This window comes from Elephantulus edwardii, unplaced genomic scaffold, assembly GCF_000299155.1.
Source record: "Elephantulus edwardii isolate Elephantulus edwardi_28Jun2011 unplaced genomic scaffold, EleEdw1.0 scaffold00224, whole genome shotgun sequence".
Classification (NCBI taxonomy): Eukaryota; Metazoa; Chordata; class Mammalia; order Macroscelidea; family Macroscelididae; genus Elephantulus; species Elephantulus edwardii.
Genome location: NW_006399974.1, coordinates 855,650 through 861,194, shown reverse-complemented (window position 1 = coordinate 861,194; position 5,545 = coordinate 855,650). Strand labels below are relative to the sequence as shown.

Sequence of the window (5,545 nt, the reverse complement as noted above, 5' to 3'; positions counted from 1 at the left end):
GAAGACCAGATGAGTTGTGGGATGCTATCAGTGATATCAGAGAGAAAACAGAGAAAAAGGTCATTACAAAAACAGGGGAGAAAGAAAAGTCCAAAATGGATATCAGAGGAGACTCTGAAAATTGCACTAAAGCACCAAGAAGTCAAAACAAAGGGAAGAGACGACAAAATAAAAGACATGAGGGCTCCTAAGTGTCCTCCACATCAGCTGCCACTCCACATCTTTGACTCCCCCTTGCCCTGACCCTTGGCCCAGTGGCGCCCTTCTTCCCCACAACTGCTCTACCTCTTCCCTCCCTCCATCTCTTCCTCCTCTCCTTTCTTCCTTCCCCTCCTCGCTGCTGTCACCCAGGACCACCAGCCAGGGGAATGCTCTTGGGGCAGCAGCTAGAAAGCATAACTCCTACTGTAGAACTAAATGCACTGTGCATGAAACTTGGAATAAACCAATGGTCAATTGGCAGTACCAATGGATAAATAAAGAAGAGATTGGGGCTGTTAACAGTTACAGCTTACTCAACTCCACAATCAACACTCTTGGCATCAGCAGTCAGGAAATCAGAAGATGAATTGAATTAGTTAAATCTGCTGTCAGGGACTTTTCCAGAGTGCTGAGAAGCAACAATGTCAGTCTAGAGACTAAGGTGTGTCTGATTTGGGCCATGGTTTTCACAATTCCTTTGCTATGTATCAGAGAGAAACACAGTGACTGAGGATTATAGAAGAATTGACGCCTTTGAGTTGGGATGCTGGAGAAGAGTCTTGAACATAACATGGACAGCCAAGACAACAATAGATCTGTCTTAGAGAGAGTGAAACCAAGATTCTTCTTGGAGGCTAGGATTTCAAAGCTCCATCTCACATACTTTGGGTGTGTGGCCAGGAGGGACTGGTCCTTGGAGAAGGACATCATGCTTGGATGGGTGGAGGGACAACACAGGAGAGGAAGACGCCAGATGAGATGGATTGATACAGTAACTAGGGCAATGGGAGTAGGTATATTGGAGTCAGTAAGACTGGCTTAGGACAGGGTAGGGTTCAGAGCTATTGTACATAAGGTCACTATGAGTAACAGGTGACACAATGGCACCTAACAGCAACAACAAGCCTGTTGATCCTTACTCTTGGATGCAATCCCCCTACAAATACAACATGCGAGGAGGTGCTTTTTCTTTGAGGTACTTTTATCCATTTTCAGTTCCACTTTTCTTTACCAAATTGAACCTTCTGTGAGAAGACAGCAATTTAATGGAAAAGGAAGAATGAGACAGGATGCAAAACATGATGTTGCTTCTAAAGCACTGAAGATCCTGTAGAATGAGCCCCTTCCCAACAGGCTGGAGGTAAATGGAAGAGAATCAGAGGAAGAAAATCTCAGTAAATTGGAAATAAATCAAGCTTGATATTGCCTTTAAAAGGAACTTGCCTGTGAATTTCGAGGTCACCCATGAGAGTAGCCCACCTCACATGGAGAGTTTTATGACCAAAGTGTGAGTTGGCAAATACAAAGGAGAAGGTGAAGGATAGAGCAAGATTTCAAAGAAAAATGCTGTTACTGCTGTCCTTGAGGAGCTAAAGTTACTGCCTCTGCTCACGGTCGAATTTGTGAAGCCCGAAATAAAACAGAAAAACATGTCCATAGCCAAGCTGCATGCAGGCTCAGACTATGGCCAAGAAATTAATCCAATCAACAGACTGGCCCAGATTCAGCAGACGAAAGAAGAGAAAGAGCAGGAGCACATGCTCCTCTCTGAGAGAGGCCTCCCATGCCTCAGGGAGCTTGGGATGCAGGTGAAGGTTGGAAACCACACTGCCGAAAGAGTGTGGCACCAACTGGCATCAGTAAAAAGGTGGCCAAACAGAACGCAGCCAAGAACATGCTGGAAATCCTTGGTTTCAAAGTCCCACAGGCTCAGCCCACCAAACCAACCTTTAAGTCAGAGGAGAAGACACCGGTGAAAAAACCGGGGCATGGAGGGAATGTAACCTTTTTTGAGCCTGGCTCTGCAGATGGAAATGGAGCTGGTAATAAGGTAGGCCAATTTAGAATGCTTTATCTCAGCTACCAGCAGCTGCCTGCTGGAATTCTTCCTATGTTGCCTGAGGTTGTCCAGGTGTCAAAAACGCCACACACAGACACACACACACAAAAATTTTAAAAAAAGAAAAAATAATAAAAAACAAAAGAAAAAACCCACACCAAAGATCTCTCCAGAGCTCTGAATCCTGCCAAGGCTACAGTCACTGCCATGATTGCCTGATAATTGTTGTATGGAGGCACTTAGTTTGCAGCCCAGACCATTTTAAAGAATAATTTTCTTCAAGCCACACGCCCCATGGTCCTCTCACGAGGCCCTCCTGAGCAGCTTGACTGTCTCTCCAGAGTCCAGGGATTCCAGGCTGAATACAAAGACTTCCCCAAACCCCAGAAGACTGAGTTTGGATCTCTAAACAATTGTTCCTCCCTGCCACCTCTGATCAGACACAGCATTAGAAAGGGTGTGAAGTCCTGTCATGCATGATATGGTTGCAGTGAATGTCCTGAAGTTGCTGTCCAAGTTTGACCAGAAGAGCACAGAGCCGTCAAGAACAGGAAATGGGCCATTATCTATGTGTGAGAGATGCTGAACCTTTATTGGCTATGAACCAATATTAAATCCCAGCATCTATACCAACAACACTGAAACTATATTGAAAAATTGGAATTTGTGATACCTCCAGTGTGCTGAGACACAGTGATTGTTGAACTGGTTGCAGCAGTAGTGAGGTGACATGGGAACCAGTAGGCAGTGGGGTTGATGCAGCTTGTTATGGGGCCAGAGGAGAGGAAGTGCCTGCTCCGCACTGAGCAGCCAAGCACCAGGCCTCAGCCTCCTTCCTGTGCCCCCTCTGCCTTGAGGCCATGACCAGGGTATCCCAGTGCTTGCTTTTGTTTTGATGGTTTTAGCTGTGAAAAAGCAGGAACAACAGTAAGCATCCCCTCCTCCAACTGGCTAAATAACTCAAACACTGGGGAAATACACTGAATTCTAAGCTGCAAACACCAGAGAACATCAGCGGCTTCCTGTGCAGCCCCCTACCTTCCCAGTGTGCAGAGGCCACCCTCCTCATGCTCACTATAACCACTGCTTTTCTCCAGGCAGCAATTCACATTCTTGGTTTCATTATTTTTCTCTCCATTAAAATGACACTATATACAATGATAGAGAAAGGAATAGAAGTTTTTAAAGAGCAGCTAGAGAAGACAAAACAAAATATTATCATGAAATATGCAAAGAGCTGAAAATGGAGAATAAAAGGGAACAATTTGCTTGGCACTGCTCAGACTGAAAATGACTGAAGAACAATTGGAGGGAAGCAAGGAAATTATACAAAAATGAATGATTTTTTTAAGTGAATTGGAGGATAGGGAGGAAAATGTGTACCAATGAATGAATGAAAATCCAACTCTTCTGTAAACTTTTATTAAAATAGCAATTATTAAAAAAAGAAAGAAATTGAAAAATAAATTCAAGCCCTGAGTTTCAATATCGAGTGTTGCTTTGTGCAAAATCTTGAATGATTCAAGAAGCATCAAAAGAAAATGGAGGGAATAAACTGTCACTATAACAACAACAAAACATACTGAAAAAGAATTGACTGACATGGAATGATTTCCATGATTATTTAGGAAGTAATATAAGATCAAGGGAAATTATGGTACATTCATACAATGTAATATTATGCAGAATGCAGGAGCAATAACTTCATAAATTATTACCTAACTTGCGAGGGACTGGACAACATTATGCTGAGTGAACTAACTCAGTCCCATAAGGATAAAAATTGTATAAAACCAGTATTATAGAATGAGTATAAGGATCCAGGAGGGGTGGGAGAGGCTGGAAGCAGACGGATGTGAATGTACAGGGGGAAGGAAGTATTAATCATTTGGTTGTACAATATGATGGGGGGGTGGTGATGGAAATTGAAAGAATTTGTTCAAATTTGAATTTTAATTTTGTAAATAAACTAGTGGTGGGGGCGGGGAAGAACCAAGGGTAGTGAAGAAAAAAATTGAAGCTGCACTGAAAGCATTGGCAAAAAATAAAGCCCCATGACTATGGTCATGTTTCAACTAATAGATGCAGCCCTGGAAGAGCTCACCAGTCTGCAATCTGTGCCAGGAAATTTGGAAGACAGCTACCTGATCAAGTGACTGGAAGAAATCCATATTTGTTCCTATTCCCAAGAAAGGTGATCCAACAGAATGTGAAAATTATCAAACAATATCATTAATATCACATGGAAGAAAAATATTGCTGAAGATTATCTAAAAACAAACAAACAAAAACAAAACAAAACTGGTGTTCCAGTACATTGACAGAATTCCTGATGTTCAAGCTGGGTTTAGAAGAGACTGTGGCATCATGTGACATTGTTGATGTCAGATGGATCTTCTAAAAGCTGACAATAGCAGAAAAATGTCTATATTTTATCAATTATGCAAAGACATTTGACTGCGTGGATCATAATAAATCAGGATTAACATTGAGAAGAATGGGAATCCCAGAATACTTGACTGTGCTCATGTGAAACCTATCCCTAAACCAAGAACCTGTTGTCTCAATAGGGTAAGGGAAATCTGTATGCTTTAAAATCAAGTAAGGTATGTATAAGAGCTGTATAATTTCTCCAGAAGAAGACTCCTCAACAACCTATGATTTGCAGATGACACAACCTTGTTTACTGAAACTGAGAAGGACCTGAAGCTCTTGCTTCAGAAGAGTAATGCCTGTAGAGTTCAATATGGATTGAAGCTCAATATCAAGAAGAGATTCTTACCACTGGGCCAATTGGCAGACCATGATAGACAGAGAAAAGACTGAGGTTGTCAACAATTGAAAAACAGTTTGCAAAACAACTATAAGATAGAATCTCACCCCAGTAAGAATAGCAAAATTTAACAGAGCAGCAAGCATCAAATGCTGCTGAAGTTGCAGAAAAACTGGAACCCTTATTCACTGTTGGTGGGAGTAAAAAATGGTGCAACTACTATGGAAGGCTGTATGGTGCTTTATCAGAAAGTTGCAAATAGAAATACCATTTGACCCAGCAATTCCACTACTGGGAATATACCCTAAAGAGACCAGAACTGCCATCCAAACAGATATATACACACCTATGTTTATTGTGGCTTTGTTCACAATAGCAAAGTGTTGGAAACAACCTAAGTGCTCATCAATAAACAAATGGATAGATAAGCTCTGGTATATTCATACAATGGAATGCCATACTGCATTGAAAAAACAAGAAACTCATGAAATATGGATGACCCTGTAGGACATTATGCTGAGTAAAATATCTCAGTTACAAAAGGACAAATATTGCAGAGTGCCACTGTTGTAAAATGGGACTGACATCAGAGTAGAGGGGAGAGTGAGAAAGAGGGGATAAATACTACACTGAAATAGAGGAGGATAGAACTGTTTAAAAGCAATATATGATTAGGTATTATTATCATTACAGGAGTCCAAAATGAAGGCTGAATAGTGGAGTGGACTTGA

The 5,545-nt window shown here is 41.6% G+C and overlaps 1 pseudogene; it reads left to right on the top strand.

Annotated features, from left to right (window-relative positions):
• The first annotated feature begins 368 nt into the window (after positions 1–368).
• Positions 369–2,627, top strand: LOC102848890 (annotated as a pseudogene).
• The last annotated feature ends 2,918 nt before the right edge of the window (positions 2,628–5,545 follow it).